This window comes from Ammospiza nelsoni, chromosome 3, assembly GCF_027579445.1.
Source record: "Ammospiza nelsoni isolate bAmmNel1 chromosome 3, bAmmNel1.pri, whole genome shotgun sequence".
Classification (NCBI taxonomy): Eukaryota; Metazoa; Chordata; class Aves; order Passeriformes; family Passerellidae; genus Ammospiza; species Ammospiza nelsoni.
In genome coordinates this window covers 101626422-101641228 of record NC_080635.1, presented here as the reverse complement: position 1 = coordinate 101641228, position 14807 = coordinate 101626422, and the positions used below count along the sequence as shown (strand labels likewise).

At 42.1% G+C, this 14807-nt stretch overlaps 1 protein-coding gene across 1 annotated transcript in view; it reads left to right on the top strand.

The window, feature by feature from the left end:
- BACH2 (BTB domain and CNC homolog 2) overlaps positions 1–14807 on the top strand; it is a 180930-nt gene that overhangs the window by 90528 nt on the left and 75595 nt on the right. Inside the window, exon 5 of the mRNA XM_059469637.1 lies at positions 12941–13091. The gene's annotated coding sequence lies outside the window, so the exon portion shown is untranslated. The remainder of the gene's footprint in view (positions 1–12940; positions 13092–14807) is intronic.

Below are 14807 nucleotides of genomic sequence, written 5' to 3'. Positions count from 1 at the left end.
TGGAAACATTCGCTGGCCCTCATGCATTGGCTTTATGACTGGGTGCTGCAATTGTAGAGAGCCTTTTTGCCCAAGTATTAATGAGCTTTTCATCAGCCACTCTGAATAAATGGGAAAGCATTAGGTTTAATTTTTCACTTGCAGAGCTTTAGGGAAAAGTACAGACTTTTTAGTGGGATCAGGACACTGGCACAGGTAGTGAATAATTTGGGATTATGGCGGAGCAGGCGGTGTGTCAAGCGTCCTTGTGACACACATGAGGTGCAAACTTTGTTATTCTCTTGTAGAGAGACATCCCAAACATCAATCTTTGGTCCAAACATAAGGTTGTGTAATTAGGAGTGCTTACCTAACTTCCTGCTTATTTTCTTCATTATTTCTCTCAGTTATTAATTACCCTGTTGCAAGCAGGAAAGGAAAAATATACTTTCAGACCAAAGTAACAGATTTGGCTGGTTCCGGTACTCTGACTTCATGAGCAATAAAATACATAATATTGCTTGCTACAGCACATGCTGTACTAATCATTCTCTGTGCAACTGCCTGCTTTTTACATCATTTTAGGGAAATGCCAGGACTATGAGGAGTAATAAAACAAGACAATAATGGCAGAACAGGTAGGTTTAATTGTACAAGTTAAAAACAAAACAAAAAAGACCTCCATCTCCAAAAGCCATCAGAACTGTAGAAAGAGGCTCTTTCAGCCTGACAAAGTTAACCTGTAATTACTGAACTCAGAGGACATCTTTCTTACACAGGAACAAGCAGTGAGAATGGACCATGCAGGATGTCCCTGAAGCTGCTGCAGTCACATTTTAAGAGCAGACAGATTGAAAAGAAAATAATTTTTTTTTCTGGTTATGGAGTTGGCACTGCTTGTGGCCTAATGGTTCCTGGTTCTTACTACTGCTTTGGGTGATCGTTAACTGGATGGTTAAAATACTGATGTTGAACTTCTGTTTTCAGGTGACATGAAACTGAAGAAGAAATTCATGTCATGCCTAAGGTTTCAGTTTGAGTTGAGCTGTCAGGGAGAACTAGATAGACATTTGAACACAGTCTTTGCTGTTTTGGTTAACTTTATGAGGTGATAAACCCTATTTCACTTTGTTTCCCACGCCTTTATTTTTTAATCGAGACACTCAAGATTTGATACAAAATTGACTTAAAAACAATTACAGGGCCACTTCAAAATGTGTCTGCTTTGCATGCATCAAAGTATTAATGTTAGCTTGTGCACAACCTGCTGGTATGCAGCAGCAGACGGCAAATGGTTTGTTAGTATTGGCAATGCTCTCACAAAGCCAAATACACTTCTTACATTTGCTGGCTTGACAGCCCAAAGTGCTTTTCATTCCTATCCATTTTTTTTCTGCTTCCTCTGTCTTCATATTGCCACCCTTGGACCTTAGAGTAGTAAAATGAAACTTCAAAGAGTTTATGAAAGTTATAGTTGAAAACATGTTTTCTTAGGTCAGGCAGATGAAACCAGTGGTAAGTCCAGTCTCCTCTCAAATTTGGCCAAAATAATATTTCACCTACATTTGGGGAGTGTGACAGTCCATTTCTCTCTAAAATAGCTGAAGTTGATAAAAGTGTTGTTCAGAAAAATACAAGATTCCCCAAGATGTTGCAAGGTTAATGATACTCATTGGATTCTGTGCTGAGCAGAGCTGAATCTGTATGCTTCTGGACATTATTTGTCAAGCATGGTTGAGATATCATCTTGTTTAGTATTGTCATAGGTTTGTTTCATAAGTCTAGCTATGCAGTAATTTCTTACTTCAAAGAAATTGCTTGCCTAAAGATTTTTTTTAAAAGCTAGGCTTTCATTTAAATCAAGTTCCACTCCATTCAGAAGAGTACGATGTTTGCAGATATTTATGATATTAGTTTCATGTCCAACTATCTACCACAGTTAGGGAAATAAAATCTAACATCATCTACAGCCAGCAGATTGTTTCCTTTTCCCTTTTCATGCCATTTGTTTTTTCATTTCTTCTCCTCCACAGCTTTGGATTTTGTCTGTCTTCTTGTTTTAAAATCTGCTGTTGTATTACTCTCAATACCCAGTGTTTAGATGGGTCCTTCTCCATCTTCTCCAAAGCATACCAAGGTTCTCCTCCTATCTCATGCCTTGTATTTAAGAATTAGTGGCATGATGTGTAATCCATGAGTTACTGATAGATGCTGAGAGCTGTGCCTCCAGCAGTGCTGGTGATATACTCCAGCTGCTGGTAGGTGCTCAGTCTGCAGCACTGGGCTGGAGTTACTGCCAGATAAAAAACAAAAATTGGACGTCACATCAGCAACATGGTTCCAGTGGAGTAGTTTAGGTGTAAGGGTAAAAGCTAATATAGACATGACCAATAATTTCTCACCCTTCCAAGGGCATTCTTCTAATTAAGACCATGTATATACTATTGAAGGTTTCCAGTACTGTCCCCTTAATCTATAAATTATTGGTCCATTTAACAGGGCTCTGCATACAGCCCCAGCTAAGACACCTGGCTGGTACCCATTGATCCTGGTCCTCCTGCTCCAGTCATCTCCTCTTCATTTACTTGCTAATGGAGTAGTCTGCTCTTTCTGTTTCAGTCTCACATTGTTTCTCTAATTGGCTTCTTTTTCTTTTGTAGTAATGATTTTGCTATTCCCAGGCAGATTCCCTGGCAGGGGACTCAGAGTATGTCTGTCTAACATCACCCTTATCCTGGTAGTAGCAACCACTCTGTTTTGTGTCACCTTGTCTTCAGAAAACACCGCTAGAGGCAGTTGCAACCCCACTTGATGTTTCCCTATGTAGAAGATGTGAAAATACCTAATGAATCATTCAGGGGAGGTGTGACCTGCGGGATGCAGACGCGTGGGAGTGTTTATTTGTTGCCAGCATCAGAGGGGGAATCACTCCGTTATCCAATTACCCATGTCAAAAGGTGGGAAATCAGCATGCTCTGAAGTTTCACTGTACCTTGATTCCTCTCCTATCTGTGTCTTCCTGGAAGGTAGTTAATTTTGGAAACATGCACAAAGAGGAGAAAACCAGCAAGTAAATTCAGGATTTCCTTTGGGGGAGAGATCCCGCAGGGAAGGAGGGAATTCTTTTAATAGTATTTGCAGCATTTAATCCCAAGAAAGTGAAATAAAATCAGCACTTCCACTGAGAATTGGCAGGGTATATTTCTGTAACAAGACCAGTTCTTTGTAGTACAGTCTGATTAAGACTGTATCAAGTTGATTGAGGAGAGCAAAATCTGGTTTTGACAGATGTTTCCCATGATCTGAAGAATACAAACACTCCTGCAAGATGACAGACGGCTTGTTTACATAAGAAATCTTTTTTTTAATTAAAAAAAACCCAACAAAAACACACAAACACAAAGCAACATTTGGATCAGTCATTCTGATCAAGGCAGTGTCAATTATTAGGCTGTAAAGGGAACTGATGACTCAACTTAGGCACAGCATTGCGGCGATCTCCGATTTTCGGTTTCATAACAGATTCTTTTCAGGAATGCTTTTCATTCATACCTGATGTTTAAATGTGTCTCTGGGAGTGTGTATCACTTTGTGAAGGGGATGTGAGAGACTGGTGTCAGCGTGCTCTGAGTGGCTGGGCAGAATTTGGGAGGCATTCCTGTACCTTGGTGGGATGCCCGGTGGGAGAAGGGTCCTCTGACACATCGCATTGTGCACTCATACCTGCACATCGCCAGTGTTGTTACCATGGTAAATTTTATAGATAAGTTCACATCAGTAAAATTGAAAAGCACTTTGATTCAGAAAGTGAAATGTTTTGATGAGATCCCATGCTTAGTAATTCCAGCGAGTGCGCTTGTTAAAGCGGGTGAGTCAGAAATGGAAATGTAAAGCATTTCTCTGAACGGTGGCCGGAAATTAGCTTTGAAAACTGAAACAAAGCCCCAACCGCAGTTTTATCTATTTACCTAATAATTTTAGATCTGTGAAAATCCCTTTGTCTTTGGGATACATTTCGATTCCTCTCTTGTAGTGCTGGTGTGATCCTTGAGCTGGATAACGAACCATGTGAGGACAATTTTGGTGTGCCTGACTTTTTTGGTTTAAAAAATTGAGTGTCCTGTTAGTGACTTCATTGCCTCTGGCGCTGCCATATTCTGTCATGCTTGTGGTGCAATTTGGTGGAAATGTAAGTCAGGATGGGATGTTTTAATATTTGAGTTAATGTAACACTGAGGAAGAAAACCAGGGGAATTGAGTGAAGTCACTCAGCTACTTACTACCCAATGCTCAAGTTGTGTGTGTACATACATATATATGTATTTATGTATCTATATATATAGCACACGAGGCTGACTGTTCTGGCACAAAAATCTCCTCAGTTTGGGGCTGGCTGCTACCCAGCTTAGCATGGAGAGGCTTTGGTGGTCACAGGCCCCTCTCTCAGGACACAGCCCTCCATCTGTAGGGAGAGGACAGAAGGGGGTCACGAGCGTTTTCATGTTAGTAGTGGTTGTGTTGCTGCAAAAAATTTTAAAAATCAGCATATTGAGTCATAGATAGCAATATTCTTTTCCTCATCTTGCACCTTTCTTCTCTACTGACATCTTGGTACCTCTTGCTTATGCTTGCTGGAAGCTTTGGACTTGTCACTCAGCCTCAGGCAGCGTAGGGACTGACTGCTTTTCTGGCACGTGCAGTGTGGTCTGAGGCCCATCAATGTAAGTCATGGTGGAGAAGGACAAAGTAATAGATGTGTTTAAGGGACTTGCAATTCCCACGGCAAGGCTGGTAAAGTAGAGCTCGTTTCAAAGAGCAGGCGGTTTGGTGATTTTTCTTAATTACTGTTTACCTAAATAAATAAATAATGCATATTTATGGATTTAACTAGAGTAAGTTGTGTTGAAGTGTTTACCTCTCCCGAGGATAGTTATTAAGGGTGGAGTGTGGGGTGCAGCAATTAATAATAAAACATTTAGATGAGATTACAGAATGTTCTGATTGTAATAGTAAACATTATGCTAGAAATAAAAGCAAATAAATCTGTCTTGAATTAAAAAAAAATAAATACTATGCTATCTGAAGAAACATGCTGAACAGAAGCAGTTTGGGTGAAGGGGCCATGCCCTTTGAGCTCTTCAATATCACAGAGAGGCTTCTTCAGTGTAAAAAGCATCCCTGTGGAAGAAAGCCCCTCATTTTAAGTCTGGAAAAAAGATGATACAAATATTGACATCAACACAGATTAGTGTGGCAGATGTAACACCTGTCAACACCACTTTGAGGCTAGGGTCCATTTATTCTTTAACCGTGCAATGGAGAGTATTTCACCTGCTTATATCAGTAGTAAATAAAACCTTCATTTGCATTGTGAACCTCCTCCCTCCTTATTTTGCACATTCCTTTGAATGAAATTCTTTGCTCAGCTGAGAGTTTGAAATTTGGATTCATCCTTTCAAATCTTTTGGCTGTGGTTCCTTATCTGGTTAATCAGATCAAAGAGAGCCAGTGATGTGTTCAAAGATTCTTGTGACAGCTGTGTACCATTAGGCTGAATGATTAAAAAAACCCCATAATTGTAGTTTAGCAGAGTAAATACAGATTGGTCTTTCAGTTTAACATAGGGTTGCAGGCAAACTGAGCCTTTGACAAAAGACATGCTGCTTTAACCCCATGCAGACAAAATTGCTTTGCCCCCAGCCCCACCTGCCTCCAGCCATTTTGGGCCAGCAGAGGAGTGTGATTGAGCAATAGGTGTATCTGTCCTGTTGCACTAGGTTGAAGATGAAAAAGAAAATAGGGAATGGGCAGAAGGTAAGTAGGGAGCACCAAGGTAACGTGTGGGGACCATTAGCCTCAAAGCTCCTTGTGCAGCTGGGGTGGGCTCTCTTTTCTCATTCAGCTGTCCCTTTGCAGGCTGCTGTCCTTTCTGGGCTGTTTCCTAACTTGGGCATCTTTTGGGGATGAAGGTTTCCAGTCTCCCTCATCTAGACCAAATTGGTGCCCTCTAAAGTAGCTTCACAGGAGCTAGGATGCTCACTGGCACCTAGCACACCTGGCATGCTGCTGGCATGTCTCCTGGACTCCCTATCATCTAGAAACTGAAAAGTGGCTTCTCTTTGGCTGGAAGTGTGGTCTGACTACTAGCACAGCTGACTGCTAGAGTCTTTGATTGTGTCAATCACCAGTGCAAGTCCCTGGCTGGTCTCTGAAACAGAGCAAGATGTCGAGGAACAAGCATGGGCGGATGGGCTGTTCCCAGCACAGGTGCAGGGAATGTCCGTTGACTTTGGTGCTTGTGAGGCATCTTCACAGCTGTTTTTATCTGGCTGATAAATTTCCTTCAACCACATTTTGCTTCTCCCTTCAATGGATAAACCTTTTCCCTGACCCATCTGCCTACTCTGCAGGATCTGAGTGGTATCTGTATCCCAGAAGACAAGGGTGTTAATGATGGCACAAGGTGTCCTGTTGGTCCATCTGCCCTGTAGCGGAGGGATGTGGTTTTATAAACATGGTGCATTTTCCCCATTGGAAGAATCATTCTGGGCTACAGACAAGATTTCTCTGGAGCAAAAATACCCATTTCCATCTTCACCTTTTTTTTCCTAAGGGTTTCTGGGAGTTCCAGCTGCATGCCTTCTGGCAAAGCCAGCAGCAGCAGGGCTGCCAGAGCCTCGTGTGGGGTTTTGCAGGTTGAGAACATGTTGCACACACAGAGTGCACAACACAGTAAAGCTGATATCAGCTCGCAACTAATTATCTCTGTATAAAAATTCCCCTGCTCGCCGTTTTGCCGTTAGAGGCTCGCTGGTAAGATTTATGACTCTGGCTAAAATGAAGTACCATTTCCTTTTTCTCAGCATTACTGTGCATGGCCTCCCTGGCTTTTCTTGTTAAAAAGACCTGAGTTCACCCAAGAGGGAACATATTTTTGAACCACTTTCCCATCACCATTCTCCTTTTCTCTTTTTTATATTTTAAACATCCACTGAAGATCACCCACAAAGCAATTTCATGTCTTTTGACTTTCTCCTGTTTGGAGTGAGGGGTGGAGACAGAGAAGATGAGAGGCAGCTCCTTCATGGGAGATGGAGCATTTGCTCACTTTCAGCCATAGCTTGCACAGGCAAGATGTGCACATCCATCAACATGGGCTCCCTCTTCATAGCTTGGTGAGCAACTACTGCATCCAGAATTTACATAAGCTAAAGGATAATTTCCTCACTTCATGCTGTAACATGGGGGACCACCTGTACAGCTGGAGAAAAAGCTGTTTCTCCTGCCCTTATGTTGCACATGTATGTCTCCTCATTTGACAGGATGATGAAAATGAGACCACTGACTGAACTTTCTGAACTTGCTAATATATGGCTGACTTCATCCTAAATCACCTTAAAATTAGTTTGTGACACTGTAAGGCAGTTGGGGTTTTTTTCTGAGTACAGAGGGAAAAAAGGGAGCAATGTTGAGCTGCTGCCATCTCTTCCCAGTTGCAGTGAGACGTAGTTATTTTTGTATTAGAGCTTGGAAGAAAACCGGTAGAGATGCCAGATAAACCTCCCCAAAACAAACATTTGTGTTAATACTTAAATATTGTTCATCTTTTGCAGCATTTACTTATCTGTTTCCCACATGCTGAACCTTATGGGAAGTTTTTGTGGTTGACTGTGGCCTGTTCTTTCGTTCTCTATGTTAACTGTTTTCTCAATTTGCAATTTTTAAAAGAAAACAGCAGTAAGAGTCTGACTGTGATAATCATTCAACATGGAAACATCTTTTTGGCATGGCAGGGGTGTGTTTTTGTGGGTCACATCTGTTGGGTCAGGAGCCTTGGAGCATTAACCCAGTGAGCTGTGTCACTTCATGATGACCTGGAAGCATTCTCATCCAAGAGAACCAGCACTGGCTAGTTCAGTGTCATCTTCCAACATGCCAGACTCAGGGACAGCAGTTTCATCCTCATCACTCAACCATCTCATTTTCTCCTGTTTGTATATGTGTTAACCATAATTTCCAACCCTTAAGGGGAAATAAGCTAGGTGTCTGAATTTTCATCAGATCTGACACAAAGTATTAGGCTGTGGCTTTTGCTGTCTATTGGTTTTACTGCATAGGACATAAATATTCAACTCATGTCATCTGATAAGGTTGCTGGGGAGGGGGTTTTTCTCACAAAATATATTAACTTTCCTTTCACACCTAGCCATTCTTTCATGAGTCATAACCCCAAGATAAAATATTTTTGATGGTGGCTTTAAGTCAAGTATATTCCAATGAGAAAATCACTTGGGTTTTACATTAAAAGATTTACAAGTTCCTGTGGCAGTAGTCTTGAACTGCATCCTTATGCCTTCTAGCCCTGCCTGCTTGATGTGTCACAGACCTAAGTGCAACCAGAGGACAAGGAAGGGTGGAAAATTCTCCCTATGCACATTCCCCAGCTTCTCTGGAGGTTTTCTGTTTAAGCCTGGTTGGTTTTGTTATGTGTAGCTGGTGAAAATCCAGTTTTCAGACTCTGGAGCCCTCCAGGGCAGCAGCAGCTGCCTTCCCCTGCAGCCAGTCAGCCAGCAATGGTTTTCTGGAGGGTTCTCCTGGTGACTTGGGCCACAGTTTCCAGCTAGGGTGGTTCCTGACACTGTTTTGCCATTATCTGAGGGAATAGCTCAATCTCATCTTCTCTGACTGCTGACACAGCTCACCCAGACAGGGGCACACTGCAGAGCTGGTGCTCACAGCCCTGGATGGGTGGGTACCTCCCTGTTTGTGGTCCACACTTCCTTGCTTTTGTTGGTTTTCTGCATCCCATCTCTGGGCACTGGGAAAGAAGCTGCTGTGCCCTTCTGGCTCCTGTTTTGGCTGCTTCTGGTTAAACAGTGCATGTGGGAACAAGCAGGAGTGATAGATGGGCATGTTCTTTCCCTTTGGAAGAACTCCACAGGTTATTATGAGGAAATTAGGTGCACTGAGGGTGAAGCAGACCATGTCTCTTTTGTGACATAGGTATCGATATCATCTTGGGTTTAATTCACAGATTTCAGTGAGACATCAGGCATTAGATGTCAGGAGCACTGCAAATGCCTTCTCAGCCTCAGGCGACCCTTCAAGCTACAAATGTTCCCATGAAGTTACTTCAACCAGACAGAAATCACACACAAAATGTAAGGGAAACCCATTTGCTGGTCTGTGATGGTATTGCATGTAACAAAGCAGGATCCTTGACTTCACTGGGATCGATTTCTGTACATATTTGTGTAAGTAGCATCATTGCACCCCACCAGGTGAGATACTGCTTCAGAAAACACCAGCTCTGTTTGCACACCTGTGCTCACTGCTCCCAGCTCACAGGTGCTCAGCCTTCCTTAAATGTTTTTTTCTCCTGTCCACATCTGAGAAAAGCTCACCAACTGGTCTCCTTGTGTGGGTCATTTTACTTAGCCCTCATTTTACCCGCCTATGCTGAACATCAGGATAAACAACCCACTGTGTATTTGTTGCATTTGTGTACTTGTTGCTCACTTCCCTCATGGCCCATCCAACATCTCCAGTGTTTTTGGGTACAACTACACAATTTTCTGTGTTTGAAACACCTTTCATGATAAGTGGAGTAATACCCAGATTCATTCATCATGCCCTCCTTAATTCACCTTTCTTGGTTTGTTGCAAACAGAAGTAGTTGCCACTTTTTCTCCTTTTAAGCATTAAAGCCTGGTTGAAAACAAAACCTCTCCTTTGAACATTCTCTCTGTATAACAGAAATCCAAACTGGAAGGTGTTTTATTGAGGCAAATGGTTTTTCAACTTCATGCGTTCTTCTGCCAGTTAGAGTGTCTGGTGTGTCTTCCTTTACATTTGCATTCCTCAGTGCTAATTTCAGCTGCCAGGTGGTATTGGAAGCCATCAGAAGGAGGGAGAAAGAAGGTAACCTGGTTCAAAAAATGTACAAGAGGCTGTTAAATAATATAAGTTTTTTTAAAAATCAAGCAGATTTACAAAGGCCAGTTGGAAGTATTGTTATTTTTCTAGATTTCTTTTCAAGCTCTTAGGGTGGATGCTTCTTTTTAGAATAAATATAAGGTTTTTTTGCAACCTCCAAGACTGCAGGAGCTGGTTCTTCAAGCTGGTGTAGGACAGTGATTTTGTGGCCTCTCATGACCCTGTTAACTGATGGCCCACATGTGCAGGTCTGTGCTGAGAGCTGAGACCTTGATGTGAGCAAGCCTTGGAGCAGAGAGTACATCTTACCCTGCCTAAGATCCGGCTCTTCCAATGCTGTAAGCCTGGCTGATCAGCCTGTTAAACTGCTGAAATTCCTCTTCAGTAGGTGTACTGTTGGCTCTTCATTAGAGCTCAGTTTTTATGTATTCCTGTAGGTTTGCAGCTGTAGTAGCAGCTTTGCCTTTAATACTTTGCCTGTTTCAGGAGAAGCCTTTTGTCGGATGCAAAGCATGAAGGAGCCCTCGTGCTGAGCATAGGCGGGGGTCAAGTTTCATTCTACCCTAAGCTGACCCCTGGGCAGAGAGATTCCTGCTTTAGTCTTTTAGATCATGTGTAAAACCTGATGCTGGCTGGATCATCCTGCATAGGGCAAGAATATCTGGGGAACATGGGGAGAGGTATGGAGTGAGACATTTGCAGAAGGGAATGAAATGTTTGGGATGCAGCCTCATGCTTTCTACAGCAGTGAACATCAATCAGACCTTCTCAGAAAAGCTTCAGTGGTGCTGAAAGTCTTCTTTCTCCCCCCACCCCCTGTGGCCCTTTTTTTTTCTCTTGTTTCCCTATTCCCAACTTGTGTTTATTCTCTTTTTTCGTCTAATACACCATGGCACGTGCAATTTTTGCCCAGGAAACTAAGTTATCCTTAAAAACACAGAGGCTTCCCTGGCTTTAGTCCTTTGGCCATTGAGTAAGTGACAGTTATTTTTGTTCTACCAGTGATTTATGACTGAACAGATTTAGAGTTTATATTTTTAGGTTTATCGGCAATTTAAATAATGTATATTTGTGACCATAAATATTTGGTACTCTTACAGTCTGTCAATGAATGTTATGCCCAATTGGAGGAAACTAAAGAGACACAAGCATTGTGTTCCTAGCACAGCCTCATGATTCTTTTCAAGTACCTAATTAGGTAATCCTTAAAGGTAGCAAGAGTTTGAACATCTGTTGGTAAACCATCTAGAAGGGTGCCATCCAGAGGAAATAACCTGCTTTCCACTAGTGAATCAATTCTCCACAAGGCTTGGAGTAAAATGCAATAGGGTCACTGCTCAGAAATTCTTGAACTTTTTTTATCAGGAACAGCATACTTAGAAAAATAACCACCAAATCTCTCTCATTTACACTGCATTTTTTTTCCCCCACTTTTTTATGGAGTCATCAACAGGCATTAGTCATAATAAATAGACATAGCAGACATCTCTTGAGAAACTAGGGTTTTTTACTGAAGAGTTAATTTTGCATGTTTTTAAAAAATAAGAGTAGTTTTTTAAAAGATCTAAACTTTAGGGGTTTATTTTCCTCTGCCTCACCTCCCCCTTTAACTAGCTTTGGTTTGTGGTAATCCTGCAGACACAGCCTTTGCAGTGATCCTGTGAAGACAGATACATGCCACTGCTTGTACTGCTGCTGTCCCCTTCTGTTCAAAAGAAAACAATCTTCCTTTCCACTCCCAGTTGCCAACTTCACTCAAGTAAATAGTAGTTAACCATTCCAATCTTTTCTTCCAGGAAAACAGTAAAGTGTTGGGTGCTGGCAACTTGAAAACCTCAACTTGAGAACCCCTATAGCTTAAAGCTAATTACTTCTCCTTCTACAAGTATTTCCTCCTCAACCACTTCAGAGTGTGACTGCTTCCTTGAGAGATGGGGGAAGCCTTTTCTGGGATTGGGATTGTGCTCACTGTGGGGTCTGGGCTATGTGATGATGCTGGGATTGGCTGCTGGGGGTTCACCCCCCCTGCTCCAGCCCCCTGGCCCCAGCCCTGCTCTCACCAGCCTTCCCCATCCCAGAGTGCCTCCCCTCCAGGGACTGAGCCCTGGGCCCCTTGCACAGAGGTGACAGCACAGTGAATTTTCTGTGGGCAGATGAACATTTCATTCTCTCTCCAGTTTTCTTTTGACATGGACTGGAATGACAGGTAGCTTTGCTTTAGGGTGGCTGCAGGATTATGACACACATTGCATCAACCCAGGGGTACCAAATTAGGCTGATGGTGTTTCTTCTCTGAAGCTTGCCAGAGTAAAGGAGAAACAAAGGAACAAATGTTGTGTTCCTAACCTAAATTCCTTGATAAAATCAATGCTAAGCTTTGACAAAAGCCAGTATTAATTATTATTTAAAGCCTACTAAATAAATTTGCTGGTTTTGTGATAACTCCTTTCTGGTGTGATGTGCAGTTTCATAGAACCACAGGGTGATTTAGGTTCAGCTTTTTATCTGGTTCCAACCCATCTGCCATGGGCAGGGACAGCTATCACTAGACCAGGTCACTCAAAGCCCAATCCAACCTTGGCCTAGAGCACTTCCAGGGATGGAGCATCCACAGCTTCTCTGTGCAACCTGCTCCAGTGCCTCGCCACCATCACAGTAAAGAATTCCTTAGTGTGTATGTGTAACAATGCACGTACCTGTCGTGTGATGTGGCAGAATAATCTCAGAAATGTGATTATTAGTTATTTTATGTGTTAGCTTATCTGTTTAGAATTCTTTTCAGGGGCCTCATAGTGTATGACTGAAAGGAAAACATGATCTTTGTAGGAAGGTATCTACAGGTTAAATCTTTGACAAAGTGTGAAATGGACATAAAGTAATTGTCATGTTTGGCATAAAGACCTTCTATATTAAAGAAAAAAGATGCCCCAGTGTGTTTTTTAGAATCAGAGGGAAAAAACAAAGAGGTGTTTGTAAAGTTTCAGTGCTTGATTTTTTTTTAAATCGTGCCTTTATTTTATTTTAGGTTGCTCCAGCTGAGTTGCCAGAACACTGCCCCACAGAACTTTGGAGGGTCACTTCTTAATGGATTGCTGCAGCCTCTTAATTTCTCCATTGATCCTGTTCCCTGCATCGTGAGAACATTTTAGCCAGCACAGAACCTAGAAAAGTTACATGTAAGTCGTGATTCCAATTCCTTTCTATTTAAAGAAAAAATGAAAAAAAAAATCTTGGGAAGGCAAGGTAGAGGCAGTAAATATCACACTTTAGAAAAACACCGTAAAAGCTGTAATTCAACTGCAAACATTAGGTGGTGAATAAATTGTTATTGAAGTAGTTACTTGCTTTTTTAACCTAAATAGTGATTGTCATTTTGACGGCTTTTCTAAGTGTTCTGTTACTACGGTAAACCGTAGCGAGAAGTGCCTAAAATAGCTCTGTTCCCCCACTGCTCTGTGCTTTGTTTTTCTCTGCAACGGGCTGTGTGTGTGCACACTTACCTTGGTGTACCCTGCCAAGCTGCACGTGCTCCACGTCACTTTGGAGGCCATCACCTGCCCTACAGGACTGCAGGCACGCTTCTATTTCTCCCATAATGGAATCCATATGCTTCTCCTTTTGCTTTCCTGGAGTGTTTCCCTTGGAGGAGCCCTGGTGCTGCTTCATCCTTCAGCCTGCTGCCCCAAAAGGCTCTGTAAGCGTCAGAAGTGTCTTCATTGCTACCTCCTGCTCCTTCCAGGTGGATCAGTGCTCCACCTGACTGTAGGAGGGTAAAGAAAGTTGTGCATAGATCTCCTAGGGACAGATTGAGGGGACTGCAGATCCCTTCCTACCTTCTCAGCTGGAGCAGTAGTTCCCTGTGCTTGTTGTGCTTTGGTATTTCACCCAAGATGGGGAGCAGCTTATGATCCTGTGCACATATTCAATCCCTGATGCCACAATCCACAATGCCTGAGTCTTCTGCTGAAACATTCCATAGCACAGCCTGGCATAGAATCAGTGGGGAGAAATTGGTTTGACCCTTTGCAGTTTGTCAGCAGTTCTAACCCTAATTCTGGTTTCTGAGCTAGAAGAAGCTTCTGGACCACTACAAGGATGTCATGGATGTGATGATCTGTGCTCTATGGAGGGTGGGGCACCCCAGAGCTGACAAGTTTGGGAACAGGCTTGAGCACAACTTAATTTCATTAATTTTTAAAACAAAACCAAATTTCTTTGTGGTTAAGAGGTTTTTATCTTTGGGATGGTGTTATAGAGCAGCTTGGCCAAAGGAGGTAATACAAAACTGTGGTTCACAGTGTGGCACTGTGCACATTACCACCCTTGTTTGTTCACTGCAGTAACAAATGCATATGATGCAGTTTAGTCAGAACAGGTCAGTGAAGTAGACCACTCCTTACTGGTCAGTTTTTCTTGAATGCTAACTAATACCATTTTTAGTATGTGGAACTGATCTGTATGTAATGCTACTTCTAAAAAAATGAATGTTTTGGAACCAAAGTATTTACATTAGAAATATATCTTTATTTGAAGTACTTTATTTGCTTATGTGACACTAAAAGATTTACTAAAAAAAGAAAAGTCTACTGCAGAAGGAGGATTGTGTTCTTTAATGCATATGGAAATTCAGTTTTTAAAGAGAGGAATTTTTTTTTCTAGTGTGATGAGTATCAGCAAAAACAATGGTGAAGTCATAGGCAGTGGAGAAAGTCTGGGTAGTAACAGAATTCACTGTCAAAGAGGCCTTACAAGGTGTGAGTCTGATTTTGTTTTCCAAAAAAGGGAGAGTGTTGCCATTTCCTTGAGGGTCTGGCATTCTCTGGTGCAGTTATTAATCAAATCCCCCTTAGCAAGAATTGTCTGACTACAGGAAAATTTTGGATCTGGCTTGA